The following is a 21623-nucleotide window of genomic DNA, read 5'->3' on the forward strand; positions in this document are numbered from 1 at the left end:
GTCAGAAACTGCTTTGTGATATCTGCATTCAAGTCACAAAGCTGAACATTCCCTTTCATAGACCATGTTTGAAACAGACTTTTTGTAGTATCTGGAAGTGGACATTTTGAGCGAATTCAGGCCTACGGTGAAAACAGAAATATCTTCCCATAAAAAAGAGACAGAAAGATTCTCAGAAACTTAATCGGGATGTGTGTACTCGGTTTCCAGAGTTGAACCTTTCTGTTGATACAGTAGTTTGCAAACACTCTTTTTGATGAATCTGCAGGTGGATATTTGGATAACTATGAACATTTCGTTGGAAACGGGAATATCTTCCTATAAAATCTAGACAGAAGCATTCTCAGAAACATCTTTTTGATGTGTGTCTTCAACTAAACGAGTTCCACCTTTCTTTTGATAGAGCAGTTTGGAAACACTCTTTTTGTAGAATCTGTAAGTGGATATTTGGATACCTCTAACAATTTCATTGGAAACGGGAATATCTTCATATAAAATCTAGACAGAAGCATTCTCAAAAACTTCTTTGTGATGTGTGTCCTCAACTAAGAGAGTTCAACCTTTCTTTTGATACAGAAGTTTGAAAACCCCCTTTCGGTAGAATGTGCAAGTGGATATTTGGATAACTGTGAAGATTTCGTTGGAAACGGGAGTATCTTCATATAAAATCTTGACAGAAGCATTCTCATAAACTTCTTTGTGATGAGTGTCCTCCACTAACAGAGTTCAACCTTTCTTTTGATTGAGCAGTTTGGAAACACTCTTTTTGTAGAATCTGTAAGTGGATATTTGGATACCTCTAACAATTTCGTTGGAAACGGGAATATCTTCATATAAAATCTAGACAGAAACATTCTTCGAAAATTCTTTGTGATGTGTGTCCTCAACTAACAGATTCCTACCTTTCTTTTGATACAGCAGTTTCGAAACAATCTTTCTGTAGAATCTGCAAGTGGATATTTGGATAACTGTGAAGATTTCATTGGAAACGGGAATATCTTCATATAAAATCTAGACAGAAGCATTCTCAGAAACTTCTTTTTGATGTGTGTCCTCAACTAACAGAGTTCAACCATTCTTTTGATACAGCACTTTGGAAACCCTCTTTTTGTAGAATCTGCAAATGGATACTTGGATAAATGTGAAGATTTTCCTGGAAACGGGAATATCTTCATATAAAATCTAGACAGAAGCCTTTCCAGAAACTTCTTTGCAATGAGTGTCCTCAACTAGCAGAGTTCAAGCTTTCTTTTCATACAGCAGTTTTGAAACACTCTTTTTGTAGGATCTTCAAGTGGATATTTGGATAACTGTGAAGATTTCATTGGAAACGGGAATATCTTCATATAAAATCAAGACAGAAGCATTCTCAGAAACTTCTTTGTGGTGTGCGTCCTCAACTAACAGAGTTCAACCTTTCTTTAAATAGAGCAGTTTGGAAACTCTCTTTTTGTAGAATCTTTAAGTGGATATTTGGATAGCTCTAACGATTTCGTTGGAAACGGGAATATCTTCACCTAAAACCTACACAGAAGCACTGTCAGAAACTGCTTTGTGATATCTGCATTCAAGTCACAGAGCTGAACATTCCCTTTCATAGACCAGGTTTGAAACACTCTTTCTGTAGTATCTGGAAGTGGACATTTTGAGCGAATTCAGGCCTACGGTGAAAACAGAAATATCTTCCCATAAAAACAAGACAGAAAGATTCTCAGAAACTTAATCAGGATGTGTGTACTCAGTATCCAGAGTTGAACCATTATGTTGATACAGTAGTTTGGAAACACTCTTTTTGTAGAATCTGCAGGTGGATATTTGGATAACTGTGAAGATTTCGTTGGAAACGGGAATATCCTCATATAAAATCTACACAGAAGCATTCTCAGAAGCTTCTTTGTGATGAGTGTCCTCCACTAACAGAATTCAACCATTCTTTTGATTGAGCAGTTTGGAATCACTCTTTTTGAAGAATCTGTAAGTGGATATTTGGATACCTCTAACAATTTCATTGGAAACGGGAATATCTTCATATAAAATCAAGACAGAAGCATTCTCCGAAACTTCTTTGTGATGTGTGTCCTCAACTAACAGAGTTCAACCTTTCTTTTGATACAGAAGTTTGAAAACCCCCTTTTGGTAGAATCTGCAAGTGGATATTTGGATAACTGTGAAGATTTCATTGGAAACGGGAGTAACTTCATATAAAATCTAGACAGAAGCATTCTCAGAAACTTCTTTGTGATGAGTTTCCTCCACTAACAGAGTCCAACTTTTCTTTTGAAGCAGCAGTTTGGAAACAATCTTTCTGTAGAATCTGCAAGTGTATATTTGGATAACTGTGAAGATTTCGTTGGAAACGGGAATATCTTCATATAAAATCTAGACAGAAGCATTCTCAGAAACTTCTTTGTGATGTGTTTTCTCTACTTACAGAGTTCAACCTTTCTTTTGATACAGCAGTTTGGAAACACTCTTTTTGTAGAATCGGCAAGTGGATATTTGGATAACTGTGAAGAGTTCGTTGGAAACGGGAATATCTTCATATAAAATCTAGACAGAAGCATTCTCAAAAGCTTGTTTGTGATGAGTGTCCTCAACTAACGGAGCTCAACCATTCTTTTGATACAGCAGTTTGGAAACACTCTTTTGGTAGAATCTGCAAGTGGATATTTGGATAACTGTGAAAATTTCGTTGGAAACGGGAATATCTTCATACAAAATCTACACGGAAGCATTCTCAGAAACTTCTTTGACATGAGTTTCCTCAACTAAAGGAGTTCAACCTTTCTTTTCATACAGCAGTTTGGAAAGCCTCTTTTAGAAGAATCTGCAAGTGGATATTTGGATAACAGTGAAGATTTCGTTGGAAACGGGAATATCTTCATATAAAATCTAAACAGAAGCATTCTCAGAAACTTCATTGTGATGTGTGTCCTCCACTAACAGAGTTCAAACTTTCTTTTGACACTGTAGTTTGGAAACACTCTTTTTGTAGAATCTGCAAGTGGATATTTGGATAACTGTGAAGATTTCGTTGGAAATGGGAATATTTTCAAATAAAATCTAGACAGAAGCATTCTCAGAAATATCTTTTTGATGTGTCTTCAACTAACCGAGTTCCACCTTTCTTTTGATAGAGCAGTTTGGAAACACTCTTTTTGTAGAATCTGTAAGTGGATATTTGGATACCTCTAACAATTTCATTGGAAACGGGAATATCTTCATATAAAATCTAGACAGAAGCATTCTCCGAAACTTCTTTGTGATGTGTGTCCTCAACTAACAGAGTTCAATCTTTCTTTTGATACAGAAGTTTGAAAACCCCCTTTTGGTAGAATCTGCAAGTGGATATTTGGATAACTGTGAAGATTTCGTTGGAAACGGGAATATCTTCATATAAAATCTAGACAGAAGCATTCTCAGAAGCTTCTTTGTGAGGAGTGTCCTCATCTAACCGAGTTCCACCTTTCTTTTGATAGAGCAGTTTGGAAACACTCTTTTTGTAGGATCTGTAAGTGGATATTTGGATACCTCTAACAATTTCATTGGAAACGGGAATATCTTCATATAAAATCTAGACAGAAGCATTCTCCGAAACTTCTTTGTGATGTGTGTCCTCAACTAACAGAGTTCAATCTTTCTTTTGATACAGAAGTTTGAAAACCCCCTTTTGGTAGAATCTGCAAGTGGATATTTGGATAACTGTGAAGATTTCGTTGGAAACGGGAATATCTTCATATAAAATCTAGACAGAAGCATTCTCAGAAGCTTCTTTGTGAGGAGTGTCCTCAACTAACAGAGTTCAACCATTCTTTTGATACAGCAGTTTGGATACTCTCTTTTTGTAGAATCTGTAAGTGGATATTTGGATACCTCTAAAGATTTCATTGGAAACTGGAATATCTTCATATAAAATCTAGACAAAAGCATTCTCAGAAACTTCTTTGTGGTGTGCGTCCTCAACTAACAGAGTTCAACCTTTCTTTAAAGAGAGCAGTTTGGAAACTCTCTTTTTGTAGAATCTGTAAGTGGATATATGGATAGCTCTAACGATTTCGTTGGAAACGGGAATATCTTCATCGAAAATCTACACAGAAGCACTTTCAGAAACTGCTTTGTGATATCTGCATTCAAGTCACAGAGCTGAACATTCCCTTTCATAGCCCAGGTTTGAAACACTCTTTCTGTAGTATCTGGAAGTGGACATTTTGAGCGAATTCAGGCCTACGGTGAAAACAGAAATATCTTCCCATAAAAAAGAGACAGAAAGATTCTCAGAAACTTAATCGGGATGTGTGTACTCAGTTACCAGAGTTGAACCTTTCTGTTGATACAGTAGTTGGGAAACACTCTTTTTGTAGAATCTGCAAGTGGATATTTGGATAACTTTGAAGATTTCGTTGGAAACGGGAATATCTTCATATAAAATCTAGACAAAAGCATTCACAGAAACTTCTTTGTGATGTGTTTTCTCTACTTACAGAGTTCCACATTTCTTTTGATACAGCAGTTTGGAAACACTCTTTTTGTAGAATCGGCAAATGGATATTAGGATAACTGTGAAGAGTTCGTTGGAAACGGGAATATCTTCATATAAAATCTAGACAGAAGCATTCTCAAAAGCTTGTTTGTGATGAGTGTCCTCAACTAACGGAGCTCAACCATTCTTTTGAAACAGCAGTTTGGAAAAACTCTTTTCGTAGAATCCTCAAGTGGATATTTGGATAACTGTGAAAATTTCTTTGGAAACGGGAATATCTTCGTATAAAATCTAGACGGAAGCATTCTCAGAAACTTCTTTGACATGAGTTTCCTCAACTAAAGGAGTACAACCTTTCTTTTCATACAGCAGTTTGGAAAACCTCTTTTAGAAGCATCTGCAAGTGGATATTTGGATAACAGTGAAGATTTCATTGGAAACGGGAATATCTTCATATAAAATCTAAACAGAAGCATTCTCAGAAACTTCATTGTGATGTGTGTCCTCCACTAACAGAGTTCAAACTTTCTTTTGACACTGTAGTTTGGAAACACTCTTTTTGTAGAATCTGCAAGTGGATATTTGGATAACTGTGAAGATTTCGTTGGAAACGGGAATATCTTCATATAAAATCTAGACAGAAGCATTCTCAGAAACTTCTTTGTGATGTGTTTTCTCTACTTACAGAGTTCAACCTTTCTTTTGATACAGCAGTTTGGAAACACTCTTTTTGTAGAATCGGCAAGTGGATATTTGGATAACTGTGAAGAGTTCGTTGGAAACGGGAATATCTTCATATAAAATCTAGACAGAAGCATTCTCAAAAGCTTGTTTGTGATGAGTGTCCTCAACTAACGGAGCTCAACCATTCTTTTGATACAGCAGTTTGGAAACACTCTTTTGGTAGAATCTGCAAGTGGATATTTGGATAACTGTGAAAATTTCGTTGGAAACGGGAATATCTTCATACAAAATCTACACGGAAGCATTCTCAGAAACTTCTTTGACATGAGTTTCCTCAACTAAAGGAGTTCAACCTTTCTTTTCATACAGCAGTTTGGAAAGCCTCTTTTAGAAGAATCTGCAAGTGGATATTTGGATAACAGTGAAGATTTCGTTGGAAACGGGAATATCTTCATATAAAATCTAAACAGAAGCATTCTCAGAAACTTCATTGTGATGTGTGTCCTCCACTAACAGAGTTCAAACTTTCTTTTGACACTGTAGTTTGGAAACACTCTTTTTGTAGAATCTGCAAGTGGATATTTGGATAACTGTGAAGATTTCGTTGGAAATGGGAATATTTTCAAATAAAATCTAGACAGAAGCATTCTCAGAAATATCTTTTTGATGTGTCTTCAACTAACCGAGTTCCACCTTTCTTTTGATAGAGCAGTTTGGAAACACTCTTTTTGTAGAATCTGTAAGTGGATATTTGGATACCTCTAACAATTTCATTGGAAACGGGAATATCTTCATATAAAATCTAGACAGAAGCATTCTCCGAAACTTCTTTGTGATGTGTGTCCTCAACTAACAGAGTTCAATCTTTCTTTTGATACAGAAGTTTGAAAACCCCCTTTTGGTAGAATCTGCAAGTGGATATTTGGATAACTGTGAAGATTTCGTTGGAAACGGGAATATCTTCATATAAAATCTAGACAGAAGCATTCTCAGAAGCTTCTTTGTGAGGAGTGTCCTCATCTAACCGAGTTCCACCTTTCTTTTGATAGAGCAGTTTGGAAACACTCTTTTTGTAGGATCTGTAAGTGGATATTTGGATACCTCTAACAATTTCATTGGAAACGGGAATATCTTCATATAAAATCTAGACAGAAGCATTCTCCGAAACTTCTTTGTGATGTGTGTCCTCAACTAACAGAGTTCAATCTTTCTTTTGATACAGAAGTTTGAAAACCCCCTTTTGGTAGAATCTGCAAGTGGATATTTGGATAACTGTGAAGATTTCGTTGGAAACGGGAATATCTTCATATAAAATCTAGACAGAAGCATTCTCAGAAGCTTCTTTGTGAGGAGTGTCCTCAACTAACAGAGTTCAACCATTCTTTTGATACAGCAGTTTGGATACTCTCTTTTTGTAGAATCTGTAAGTGGATATTTGGATACCTCTAAAGATTTCATAGGAAACTGGAATATCTTCATATAAAATCTAGACAAAAGCATTCTCAGAAACTTCTTTGTGGTGTGCGTCCTCAACTAACAGAGTTCAACCTTTCTTTAAAGAGAGCAGTTTGGAAACTCTCTTTTTGTAGAATCTGTAAGTGGATATATGGATAGCTCTAACGATTTCGTTGGAAACGGGAATATCTTCATCGAAAATCTACACAGAAGCACTTTCAGAAACTGCTTTGTGATATCTGCATTCAAGTCACAGAGCTGAACATTCCCTTTCATAGCCCAGGTTTGAAACACTCTTTCTGTAGTATCTGGAAGTGGACATTTTGAGCGAATTCAGGCCTACGGTGAAAACAGAAATATCTTCCCATAAAAAAGAGACAGAAAGATTCTCAGAAACTTAATCGGGATGTGTGTACTCAGTTACCAGAGTTGAACCTTTCTGTTGATACAGTAGTTGGGAAACACTCTTTTTGTAGAATCTGCAAGTGGATATTTGGATAACTTTGAAGATTTCGTTGGAAACGGGAATATCTTCATATAAAATCTAGACAAAAGCATTCACAGAAACTTCTTTGTGATGTGTTTTCTCTACTTACAGAGTTCCACATTTCTTTTGATACAGCAGTTTGGAAACACTCTTTTTGTAGAATCGGCAAATGGATATTAGGATAACTGTGAAGAGTTCGTTGGAAACGGGAATATCTTCATATAAAATCTAGACAGAAGCATTCTCAAAAGCTTGTTTGTGATGAGTGTCCTCAACTAACGGAGCTCAACCATTCTTTTGAAACAGCAGTTTGGAAAAACTCTTTTCGTAGAATCCTCAAGTGGATATTTGGATAACTGTGAAAATTTCTTTGGAAACGGGAATATCTTCGTATAAAATCTAGACGGAAACATTCTCAGAAACTTCTTTGACATGAGTTTCCTCAACTAAAGGAGTACAACCTTTCTTTTCATACAGCAGTTTGGAAAACCTCTTTTAGAAGCATCTGCAAGTGGATATTTGGATAACAGTGAAGATTTCATTGGAAACGGGAATATCTTCATATAAAATCTAAACAGAAGCATTCTCAGAAACTTCATTGTGATGTGTGTCCTCCACTAACAGAGTTCAAACTTTCTTTTGACACTGTAGTTTGGAAACACTCTTTTTGTAGAATCTGCAAGTGGATATTTGGATAACTGTGAAGATTTCGATGGAAACCGGAATATCTTCATATAAAATCTAAACAGAAGCATTCTCAGAAACTTCATTGTGATGTGTGTCCTCCACTAACAGAGTTCAAACTTCCTTTTGACACTGTAGTTTGGAAACACTCTTTTTGTAGAATCTGCAAGTGGATATTTCGATAACTGTGAAAATTTCTTTGAAAATGGGAATATCTTCAAATAAAATCTAGACAGAAGCATTCTCAGAGACATCTTTTCGATGTGTGTCTTCAACTAACCGAGTTCCACCTTTCTTTTGACAGAGCAGTTTGGAAACACACTTTTTGTAGAATCTGTAAGTGGATATTTGGATACCTCTAACAATTTCATTGGAAACGGGAATATCTTCATATAAAATCTAGACAGAAGCATTCTCCGAAACTTCTTTGTGATGTGTGTCCTTAACTAACAGAGTTCAACCTTTCTTTTGATACAGAAGTTTGGATACTCTCTTTTTGTAGAATCTGTAAGTGGATATTTGGATACCTCTAAAGATTTCGTTGGAAACGGGAATATCTTCATCTAAAATCTACACAGAAGCACTGTCAGAAACTGCTTTGTGATATCTGCATTGAAGTCACAGAGCTGAACATTCCCTTTCATAGCCGAGGTTTGAAACACTCTTTCTGTAGTATCTGGAAGTGGACATTTTGAGCGAATTCAGGCCTACGGTGAAAACAGAAATATCTTCCCATAAAAAAGAGACAGAAAGATTCTCAGAAACTTAATCGGGATGTGTGTACTCAGTTACCAGAGTTGAAACTTTCTGTTGATACAGTTGTTTGGAAACACTCTTTTTGTAGAATCTGCAAGTGGATATTTGGATAACTTTGAAGATTTCGTTGGAAACGGGAATATCTTCATATAAAATCTAGACAGAAGCATTCTCAGAAACCTCTTTGTGATGTGTTTTCTCTACTTACAGAGTTCAACCTTTCTTTTGATACAGCAGTTTGGAAACACTCTTTTGGTAGAATCGGCAAATGGATATTAGGATAACTGTGAAGAGTTCGTTGGAAACGGGAATATCTTCATATAAAATCTAGACAGAAGCATTCTCAGAAGCTTCTTTGTGATGAGTGTCCTCAACTAACAGAATTCGACCATTCTTTTGATACAGCAGTTTGGAAACACTCTTTTTGTAGAATCTGTAAGTGGATATTTGGATACAACTAACAATTTCATTGGAAACGGGAATATCTTCATATAAAATCTAGACAGAAGCATTCTCCGAAACTTCTTTGTGATGTGTGTCCTCAACTAACAGAGTTCAACCTTTCTTTTGATACAGAAGTTTGGATACTCTCTTTTTGTAGAATCTGTAAGTGGATATTTGGATACCTCTGAAGATTTCGTTGGAAACGAGAATATCTTCATATAAAATCAACACAAAAACATTCTCAGAAACTTCTTTGTGGTGTGCGTCCTCAACTAACAGAGTTCAACCTTTCTTTAAATAGAGCAGTTTGGAAACTCTCTTTTTGTAGAATCTGTAAGTGGATATTTGGATAGCTCTAAGGATTTCGTTGGAAACGGGAATATCTTCATCTAAAATCTACACAGAAGCACTGTCAGAAACTGCTTTGTGATATCTGCATTCAAGTCACAGAGCTGAACATTCCCTTTCATAGCCCAGGTTTGAAACACTCTTTCTGTAGTATCTGGAAGTGGACATTTTGAGCGAATTCAGGCCTACGGTGAAAACAGAAATATCTTCCCATAAAAAAGAGACAGAAAGATTCTCAGAAACTTAATCGGGATGTGTGTACTCAGTTACCAGAGTTGAACCTTTCTGTTGATACAGTAGTTGGGAAACACTCTTTTTGTAGAATCTGCAAGTGGATGTTTGGATAACTTTGAAGATTTCATTGGAAACGGGAATATCTTCATATAAAATCTAGACAGAAGCATTCTCAGAAACTTCTTTGTGATGTGTTTTCTCTACTTACAGAGTTCAACCTTTCTTTTGATACAGCAGTTTGGAAACACTCTTTTTGTAGAATTGGCAAATGGATATTAGGATAACTGTGAAGAGTTCGTTGGAATCGGGAATATCTTCATATAAAATCTAGACAGAAGCATTCTCAAAAGCTTGTTTGTGATGAGTGTCCTCAACTAACGGAGCTCAACCATTCTTTTGATACAGCAGTTTGGAAACACTCTTTTGGTAGAATCTGCAAGTGGATATTTGGATAACTGTGAAAATTTCGTTGGAAACGGGAATATCTTCGTATAAAATCTAGACGGAAGCATTCTCCGAAACTTCTTTGTGATGTGTGTCCTCAACTAACAGAGTTCAACCTTTCTTTTGATACAGAAGTTTGGATACTCTCTTTTTGTAGAATCTGTAAGTGGATATTTGGATACCTCTGAAGATTTCGTTGGAAACGAGAATATCTTCATATAAAATCTGCACAAAAACATTCTCAGAAACTTCTTTGTGGTGTGCGTCCTCAACTAACAGAGTTCAACCTTTCTTTAAATAGAGCAGTTTGGAAACTCTCTTTTTGTAGAATCTGTAAGTGGATATTTGGATAGCTCTAAGGATTTCGTTGGAAACGGGAATATCTTCATCTAAAATCTACACAGAAGCACTGTCAGAAACTGCTTTGTGATATCTGCATTCAAGTCACAGAGCTGAACATTCCCTTTCATAGCCCAGGTTTGAAACACTCTTTCTGTAGTATCTGGAAGTGGACATTTTGAGCGAATTCAGGCCTACGGTGAAAACAGAAATATCTTCCCATAAAAAAGAGACAGAAAGATTCTCAGAAACTTAATCGGGATGTGTGTACTCAGTTACCAGAGTTGAACCTTTCTGTTGATACAGTAGTTGGGAAACACTCTTTTTGTAGAATCTGCAAGTGGATGTTTGGATAACTTTGAAGATTTCATTGGAAACGGGAATATCTTCATATAAAATCTAGACAGAAGCATTCTCAGAAACTTATTTGTGATGTGTTTTCTCTACTTACAGAGTTCCACCTTTCTTTTGATACAGCAGTTTGGAAACACTCTTTTTGTAGAATCGGCAAATGGATATTAGGATAACTGTGAAGAGTTCGTTGGAATCGGGAATATCTTCATATAAAATCTAGACAGAAGCATTCTCAAAAGCTTGTTTGTGATGAGTGTCCTCAACTAACGGTGCTCAACCATTCTTTTGATACAGCAGTTTGGAAACACTCTTTTGGTAGAATCTGCAAGTGGATATTTGGATAACTGTGAAAATTTCGTTGGAAACGGGAATATCTTCGTATAAAATCTAGACGGAAGCATTTTAAGAAACTTCTTTGACATGAGTTTCCTCAACTAAAGGAGTTCAACCTATCTTTTCATACAGCAGTTTGGAAAACCTCTTTTAGAAGAATCTGCAAGTGGATATTTGGATAACAGTGAAGATTTCATTGGAAACGGGAATATCTTCATATAAAATCTAAACAGAAGCATTCTCAGAAACTTCATTGTGATGTGTGTCCTCCACTAACAGAGTTAAAACTTTCTTTTGACACTGTAGTTTGGAAACACTCTTTTTGTAGAATCTGCAAGTGGATATTTGGATAACTGTGAAGATTTCGTTGGAAACGGGAATATCTTCATATAAAATCTAAACAGAAGCATTCTCAGAAACTTCATTGTGATGTGTGTCCTCCACTAACAGAGTTCAAACTTCCTTTTGACACTGTAGTTTCGAAACACTCTTTTTGTAGAATCTGCAAGTGGATATTTCGATAACTTTGAAAATTTCTTTGGAAATGGGAATATCTTCAAATAAAATCTAGACAGAAGCATTCTCAGAGACATCTTTTCGATGTGTGTCTTCAACTAACCGAGTTCCACCTTTCTTTTGACAGAGCAGTTTGGAAACACACTTTTTGTAGAATCTGTAAGTGGATATTTGGATACCTCTAACAATTTCATTGGAAACGGGAATATCTTCATATAAAATCTAGACAGAAGCATTCTCCGAAACTTCTTTGTGATGTGTGTCCTTAACTAACAGAGTTCAACCTTTCTTTTGATACTGAAGTTTGGATACTCTCTTTTTGTAGAATCTGTAAGTGGATATTTGGATACCTCTAAAGATTTCGTTGGAAACGAGAATATCTTCATATAAAATCTAGACAAAAGCATTCTCAGAAACTTCTTTGTGGTGTGCGTCCTCAACTAACAGAGTTCAACCTTTCTTTAAATAGAGCAGTTTGGAAACTCTCTTTTTGTAGAATCTGTAAGTGGATATTTGGATAGCTCTAAGGATTTCGTTGGAAACGGGAATATCTTCATCTAAAATCTACACAGAAGCACTGTCAGAAACTGCTTTGTGATATCTGCATTCAAGTCACAGAGCTGAACATTCCCTTTCATAGCCCAGGTTTGAAACACTCTTTCTGTAGTATCTGGAAGTGGACATTTTGAGCGAATTCAGGCCTACGGTGAAAACAGAAATATCTTCCCATAAAAAAGAGACAGAAAGATTCTCAGAAACTTAATCGGGATGTGTGTACTCAGTTACCAGAGTTGAAACTTTCTGTTGATACAGTAGTTGGGAAACACTCTTTTTGTAGAATCTGCAAGTGGATGTTTGGATAACTTTGAAGATTTCGTTGGAAACGGGAATATCTTCATATAAAATCTAGACAGAAGCATTCTCAGAAACCTCTTTGTGATGTGTTTTCTCTACTTACAGAGTTCAACCTTTCTTTTGATACAGCAGTTTGGAAACACTCTTTTTGTAGAATCGGCAAGTGGATATTTGGATAACTGTGAAGAGTTCGTTGGAAACGGGAATATCTTCATATAAAATCTAGACAGAAGCATTCTCAGAAGCTTCTTTGTGATGAGTGTCCTCAACTAACAGAATTCAACCATTCTTTTGATACAGCAGTTTGGATACTCTCTTTTTGTAGAATCTGTAAGTGGATATTTGGATACCTCTAAAGATTTCGTTGGAAACGGGAATATCTTCATATAAAATCTAGACAAAAGCATTCTCAGAAACTTCTTTGTGGTGTGCGTCCTCAACTAACAGAGTTCAACCTTTCTTTAAATAGAGCAGTTTGGAAACTCTCTTTTTGTAGAATCTGTAAGTGGATATTTGGATAGCTCTAAGGATTTCGTTGGAAACGGGAATATCTTCATCTAAAATCTACACAGAAGCACTGTCAGAAACTGCTTTGTGATATCTGCATTCAAGTCACAGAGCTGAACATTCCCTTTCATAGCCCAGGTTTGAAACACTCTTTCTGTAGTATCTGGAAGTGGACATTTTGAGCGAATTCAGGCCTACGGTGAAAACAGAAATATCTTCCCATAAAAAAGAGACAGAAAGATTCTCAGAAACTTAATCGGGATGTGTGTACTCAGTTACCAGAGTTGAACCTTTCTGTTGATACAGTAGTTTGGAAACACTCTTTTTGTAGAATCTGCAAGTGGATATTTGGATAACTTTGAAGATTTCGTTGGAAACGGGAATATCTTCATATAAAATCTAGACAGAAGCATTCTCAGAAACTTCTTTGTGATGTGTTTTCTCTACTTACAGAGTTCCACCTTTCTTTTGATACAGCAGTTTGGAAACACTCTTTTTGTAGAATCGGCAAATGGATATCAGGATAACTGTGAAGAGTTCGTTGGAAACGGGAATATCTTCATATAAAATCTAGACAGAAGCATTCTCAAAAGCTTGTTTGTGATGAGTGTCCTCAACTAACGGAGCTCAACCATTCTTTTGATACTGCAGTTTGGAAACACTCTTTTGGTAGAATCTGCAAGTGGATATTTGGATAACTGTGAAAATTTCGTTGGAAACGGGAATATCTTCGTATAAAATCTAGACGGAAGCATTCTCAGAAACTTCTTTGACATGAGTTTCATCAACTAAAGGAGTTCAACCTTTCTTTTCATACAGCAGTTTGGAAAACCTCTTTTAGAAGAATCTGCAAGTGGATATTTGGATAACAGTGAAGATTTCATTGGAAACGGGAATATCTTCATATAAAATCTAAACAGAAGCATTCTCAGAAACTTCATTCTGATGTGTGTCCTCCACTAACAGAGCTCAAAATTTCTTTTGACACTGTAGTTTGGAAACACTCTTTTTGTAGAATCTGCAAGTGGATATTTGGATAACTGTGAAGATTTCGTTGGAAACGGGAATATCTTCATATAAAATCTAAACAGAAGCATTCTCAGAAACTTCATTGTGATGTGTGTCCTCCACTAACAGAGTTCAAACTTCCTTTTGACACTGTAGTTTCAAAACACTCTTTTTGTAGAATCTGCAAGTGGATATTTCGATAACTGTGAAGATTTCGTTGGAAATCGGAATATCTTCAAATAAAATCTAGACAGAAGCATTCTCAGAAAAATCTTTTCGATGTGTGTCTTCAACTAACCGAGTTCCACCTTTCTTTTGATAGAGCAGTTTGGAAACACTCTTTTTGTAGAATCTGTAAGTGGATATTTGGATACAACTAACAATTTCATTGGAAACGGGAATATCTTCATATAAAATCTAGACAGAAGCATTCTCCGAAACTTCTTTGTGATGTGTGTCCTCAACTAACAGAGTTCAACCTTTCTTTTGATACAGAAGTTTGGATACTCTCTTTTTGTAGAATCTGTAAGTGGATATTTGGATACCTCTGAAGATTTCGTTGGAAACGAGAATATCTTCATATAAAATCAACACAAAAACATTCTCAGAAACTTCTTTGTGGTGTGCGTCCTCAACTAACAGAGTTCAACCTTTCTTTAAATAGAGCAGTTTGGAAACTCTCTTTTTGTAGAATCTGTAAGTGGATATTTGGATAGCTCTAAGGATTTCGTTGGAAACGGGAATATCTTCATCTAAAATCTACACAGAAGCACTGTCAGAAACTGCTTTGTGATATCTGCATTCAAGTCACAGAGCTGAACATTCCCTTTCATAGCCCAGGTTTGAAACACTCTTTCTGTAGTATCTGGAAGTGGACATTTTGAGCGAATTCAGGCCTACGGTGAAAACAGAAATATCTTCCCATAAAAAAGAGACAGAAAGATTCTCAGAAACTTAATCGGGATGTGTGTACTCAGTTACCAGAGTTGAACCTTTCTGTTGATACAGTAGTTGGGAAACACTCTTTTTGTAGAATCTGCAAGTGGATGTTTGGATAACTGTGAAAATTTCGTTGGAAACGGGAATATCTTCGTATAAAATCTAGACGGAAGCATTTTAAGAAACTTCTTTGACATGAGTTTCCTCAACTAAAGGAGTTCAACCTATCTTTTCATACAGCAGTTTGGAAAACCTCTTTTAGAAGAATCTGCAAGTGGATATTTGGATAACAGTGAAGATTTCATTGGAAACGGGAATATCTTCATATAAAATCTAAACAGAAGCATTCTCAGAAACTTCATTGTGATGTGTGTCCTCCACTAACAGAGTTAAAACTTTCTTTTGACACTGTAGTTTGGAAACACTCTTTTTGTAGAATCTGCAAGTGGATATTTGGATAACTGTGAAGATTTCGTTGGAAACGGGAATATCTTCATATAAAATCTAAACAGAAGCATTCTCAGAAACTTCATTGTGATGTGTGTCCTCCACTAACAGAGTTCAAACTTCCTTTTGACACTGTAGTTTCGAAACACTCTTTTTGTAGAATCTGCAAGTGGATATTTCGATAACTGTGAAAATTTCTTTGGAAATGGGAATATCTTCAAATAAAATCTAGACAGAAGTATTCTCAGAGACATCTTTTCGATGTGTGTCTTCAACTAACCGAGTTCCACCTTTCTTTTGACAGAGCAGTTTGGAAACACACTTTTTGTAGAATCTGTAAGTGGATATTTGGATACCTCTAACAATTTCATTGGAAACGGGAATATCTTCATATAAAATCTAGACAGAAGCATTCTCCGAAACTTCTTTGTGATGTGTGTCCTTAACTAACAGAGTTCAACCTTTCTTTTGATACTGAAGTTTGGATACTCTCTTTTTGTAGAATCTGTAAGTGGATATTTGGATACCTCTAAAGATTTCGTTGGAAACGAGAATATCTTCATATAAAATCTAGACAAAAGCATTCTCAGAAACTTCTTTGTGGTGTGCGTCCTCAACTAACAGAGTTCAACCTTTCTTTAAATAGAGCAGTTTGGAAACTCTCTTTTTGTAGAATCTGTAAGTGGATATTTGGATACCTCTAACGATTTCGTTGGAAACGGGAATATCTTCATCTAAAATCTACACAGAAGCACTGTCAGAAACTGCTTTGTGATATCTGCATTCAAGTCACAGAGCTGAACATTCCCTTTCATAGCCCAGGTTTGAAACACTCTTTCTGTAGTATCTGGAAGTGGACATTTTGAGCGAATTCAGGCCTACAGTGAAAACAGAAATATCTTCCCATAAAAAAGAGACAGAAAGATTCTCAGAAACTTAATCGGGATGTGTGTACTCAGTTACCAGAGTTGAAACTTTCTGTTGATACAGTTGTTTGGAAACACTCTTTTTGTAGAATCTGCAAGTGGATATTTGGATAACTGTGAAGATTTCGTTGGAAACGGGAATATCTTCATATAAAATCTAGACAGAAGCATTCTCAGAAACCTCTTTGTGATGTGTTTTCTCTACTTACAGAGTTCAACCTTTCTTTTGATACAGCAGTTTGGAAACACTCTTTTTGTAGAATCGGCAAGTGGATATTTGGATAACTGTGAAGAGTTCGTTGGAAACGGGAATATCTTCATATAAAATCTAGACAGAAGCATTCTCAGAAGCTTCTTTGTGATGAGTGTCCTCAACTAACAGAATTCAACCATTCTTTTGATACAGCAGTTTGGATACTCTCTTTTTGTAGAATCTGTAAGTGGATATTTGGATACCTCTAAAGATTTCGTTGGAAACGGGAATATCTTCATATAAAATCTAGACAAAAGCATTCTCAGAAACTTCTTTGTGGTGTGCGTCCTCAACTAACAGAGTTCAACCTTTCTTTAAATAGAGCAGTTTGGAAACTCTCTTTTTGTAGAATCTGTAAGTGGATATTTGGATAGCTCTAAGGATTTCGTTGGAAACGGGAATATCTTCATCTAAAATCTACACAGAAGCACTGTCAGAAACTGCTTTGTGATATCTGCATTCAAGTCACAGAGCTGAACATTCCCTTTCATAGCCCAGGTTTGAAACACTCTTTCTGTAGTATCTGGAAGTGGACATTTTGAGCGAATTCAGGCCTACGGTGAAAACAGAAATATCTTCCCATAAAAAAGAGACAGAAAGATTCTCAGAAACTTAATCGGGATGTGTGTACTCAGTTACCAGAGTTGAACCTTTCTGTTGATACAGTAGTTGGGAAACACTCTTTTTGTAGAATCTGCAAGTGGATATTTGGATAACTTTGAAGATTTCGTTGGAAACGGGAATATCTTCATATAAAATCTAGACAGAAGCATTCTCAGAAACTTCTTTGTGATGTGTTTTCTCTACTTACAGAGTTCCACCTTTCTTTTGATACAGCAGTTTGGAAACACTCTTTTTGTAGAATCGGCAAATGGATATCAGGATAACTGTGAAGAGTTCGTTGGAAACGGGAATATCTTCATATAAAATCTAGACAGAAGCATTCTCAAAAGCTTGTTTGTGATGAGTGTCCTCAACTAACGGAGCTCAACCATTCTTTTGATACTGCAGTTTGGAAACACTCTTTTGGTAGAATCTGCAAGTGGATATTAGGATAACTGTGAAAATTTCGTTGGAAACGGGAATATCTTCGTATAAAATCTAGACGGAAGCATTCTCAGAAACTTCTTTGACATGAGTTTCATCAACTAAAGGAGTTCAACCTTTCTTTTCATACAGCAGTTTGGAAAACCTCTTTTAGAAGAATCTGCAAGTGGATATTTGGATAACAGTGAAGATTTCATTGGAAACGGGAATATCTTCATATAAAATCTAAACAGAAGCATTCTCAGAAACTTCATTCTGATGTGTGTCCTCCACTAACAGAGTTCAAAATTTCTTTTGACACTGTAGTTTGGAAACACTCTTTTTGTAGAATCTGCAAGTGGATATTTGGATAACTGTGAAGATTTTGTTGGAAACGGGAATATCTTCATATAAAATCTAAACAGAAGCATTCTCAGAAACTTCATTGTGATGTGTGTCCTCCACTAACAGAGTTCAAACTTCCTTTTGACACTGTAGTTTCAAAACACTCTTTTTGTAGAATCTGCAAGTGGATATTTCGATAACTGTGAAGATTTCGTTGGAAATCGGAATATCTTCAAATAAAATCTAGACAGAATCATTCTCAGAAAAATCTTTTCGATGTGTGTCTTCAACTAACCGAGTTCCACCTTTCTTTTGATAGAGCAGTTTGGAAACACCCTTTTTGTAGAATCTGTAAGTGGATATTTGGATACAACTAACAATTTCATTGGAAACGGGAATATCTTCATATAAAATCTAGACAGAAGCATTCTCCGAAACTTCTTTGTGATGTGTGTCCTCAACTAACAGAGTTCAACCTTTCTTTTGATACAGAAGTTTGGATACTCTCTTTTTGTAGAATCTGTAAGTGGATATTTGGATACCTCTGAAGATTTCGTTGGAAACGAGAATATCTTCATATAAAATCAACACAAAAACATTCTCAGAAACTTCTTTGTGGTGTGCGTCCTCAACTAACAGAGTTCAACCTTTCTTTAAATAGAGCAGTTTGGAAACTCTCTTTTTGTAGAATCTGTAAGTGGATATTTGGATAGCTCTAAGGATTTCGTTGGAAACGGGAATATCTTCATCTAAAATCTACAGAGAAGCACTGTCAGAAACTGCTTTGTGATATCTGCATTCAAGTCACAGAGCTGAACATTCCCTTTCATAGCCCAGGTTTGAAACACTCTTTCTGTAGTATCTGGAAGTGGACATTTTGAGCGAATTCAGGCCTACGGTGAAAACAGAAATATCTTCCCATAAAAAAGAGACAGAAAGATTCTCAGAAACTTAATCGGGATGTGTGTACTCAGTTACCAGAGTTGAACCTTTCTGTTGATACAGTTGTTGGGAAACACTCTTTTTGTAGAATCTGCAAGTGGATGTTTGGATAACTTTGAAGATTTCATTGGAAACGGGAATATCTTCATATAAAATCTAGACAGAAGCATTCTCAGAAACTTCTTTGTGATGTGTTTTCTCTACTTACAGAGTTCCACCTTTCTTTTGGTACAGCAGTTTGGAAACACTCTTTTTGTAGAATTGGCAAATGGATATTAGGATAACTGTGAAGAGTTCGTTGGAATCGGGAATATCTTCATATAAAATCTAGACAGAAGCATTCTCAAAAGCTTGTTTGTGATGAGTGTCCTCAACTAACGGAGCTCAACCATTCTTTTGATACAGCAGTTTGGAAACACTCTTTTGGTAGAATCTGCAAGTGGATATTTGGATAACTATGAAAATTTCGTTGGAAACGGGGATATCTTCATATAAAATCTAGACGGATGCATTCTCAGAAACTTCTTTGACATGAGTTTCCTCAACTAAAGGAGTTCAACCTTTCTTTTCATACAGCAGTTTGGAAACCCTCTTTTAGAAGAATCTGCAAGTGGATATTTTGATAACAGTGAAGATTTCGTTGGAAACGGGAATATCTTCATATAAAATCTAGACGGAAGCATTCTCAGAAACTTCTTTGACATGAGTTTCCTCAACTAAAGGAGTTCAACCTTTCTTTTCATACAGCAGTTTGGAAACCCTCTTTTAGAAGAATCTGCAAGTGGATATTTTGATAACAGTGAAGATTTCGTTGGAAACGGGAATATCTTCATATAAAATCTAAACAGAAGCATTCTCAGAAACTTCATTGTGATGTGTGTCCTCCACTAACAGAGTTCAAACTTTCTTTTGACACTGTAGTTTGGAAACACTCTTTTTGTAGAATCTGCAAGTGGATATTTCGATAACTGTGAAAATTTCATTGGAAACGGGAATATCTTCATATAAAATCTAGACAAAAGCATTCTCAGAAACTTCTTTGTGGTGTGCGTCCTCAACTAACAGAGTTCAACCTTTCTTTAAATAGAGCAGTTTGGAAACTCTCTTTTTGTAGAATCTGTAAGTGGATATTTGGATAGCTCTAACGATTTCGTTGGAAACGGGAATATCTTCATCTAAAATCTACACAGAAGCACTGTCAGAAACTGCTTTGTGATATCTGCATTCAAGTCACAGAGCTGAACATTCCCTTTCATAGCCCAGGTTTGAAACACTCTTTCTGTAGTATCTGGAAGTGGACATTTTGAGCGAATTCAGGCCTACGGTGAAAACAGAAATATCTTCCCATAAAAAAGAGACAGAAAGATTCTCAGAAACTTAATCGGGATGTGTGTACTCAGTTACCAGAGTTGAACCTTCCTGTTGATACAGTAGTTTGGAAACACTCTTTTTGTAGAATCTGCAAGTGGATATTTGGATAACTTTGAAGATTTCGTTGGAAACGGGAATATCTTCATATAAAATCTAGACAGAAGCATTCTCGGAAACTTCTTTGTGATATGTTTTCTCTACTTACAGAGTTCAACCTTTCTTTTGATACAGCAGTTTGGAAACACTCTTTTTGTAGAATCGGCAAGTGGATATTTGGATAACTGTGAAGAGTTCGTTAGAAACGGGAATATCTTCATATAAAATCTAGACAGAAGCATTCTCAAAAGCTTGTTTGTGATGAGTGTCCTCAACTAACGGAGCTCAACCATTCTTTTGAAACAGCAGTTTGGAAACACTCTTTTGGTAGAATCTGCAAGTGGATATTTGGATAACTGTGAGAATTTCTTTGGAAACGGGAATATCTTCAAATAAAATCTAGACAGAAGCATTCTCAGAAACATCTTTGACATGAGTTTCCTCAACCAAAGGAGTTCAACCTTTCTTTTCATACAGCAGTTTGGAAACCCTCTTTTAGAAGAATCTGCAAGTGGATATTTGGATAACAGTGAAGATTTCGTTGGAAACGGGAATATCTTCATATAAAATCTAAACAGAAGCATTCTCAGAAACTTCATTGTGATGTGTGTCCTCCACTAACAGAGTTCAAACTTTCTTTTGACACTGTAGTTTGGAAACACTCTTTTTGTAGTATCTGCAAGTGGATATTTCGATAACTGTGAAGACTTCGTTGGAAATGGGAATATCTTCAAATAAAATCTAGACAGAAGCATTCTCAGAAACATCTTTTCGATGTGTGTCTTCAACTAACCGAGTTCCACCTTTCTTTTGACAGAGCAGTTTGGAAACACACTTTTTGTAGAATCTGTAAGTGGATATTTGGATAACTCTAACAATTTCATTGGAAACGGGAATATCTTCATATAAAATCTAGACAGAAGCATTCTCCGAAACTTCTTTGTGGTGTGTGTCCTCAACTAACAGAGTTCAACCTTTCTTTTGATACAGAAGTTTGAAAACCCCTTTTGGTAGAATCTGCAAGTGGATATTTGGATAACTGTGAAGAGTTCGTTGGAAACGGGAATATCTTCATATAAAATCTAGACAGAAGCATTCTCAAAAGCTTGTTTGTGATGAGTGTCCTCAACTAACGGAGCTCAACCATTCTTTTGATACTGCAGTTTGGAAACACTCTTTTGGTAGAATCTGCAAGTGGATATTTGGATAACTGTGAAAATTTCGTTGGAAACGGGAATATCTTCGTATAAAATCTAGACGGAAGCATTCTCAGAAACTTCTTTGACATGAGTTTCATCAACTAAAGGAGTTCAACCTTTCTTTTCATACAGCAGTTTGGAAAACCTCTTT

This window comes from Gorilla gorilla, chromosome 15, assembly GCF_029281585.2.
Source record: "Gorilla gorilla gorilla isolate KB3781 chromosome 15, NHGRI_mGorGor1-v2.1_pri, whole genome shotgun sequence".
Classification (NCBI taxonomy): domain Eukaryota; kingdom Metazoa; phylum Chordata; class Mammalia; order Primates; family Hominidae; genus Gorilla; species Gorilla gorilla.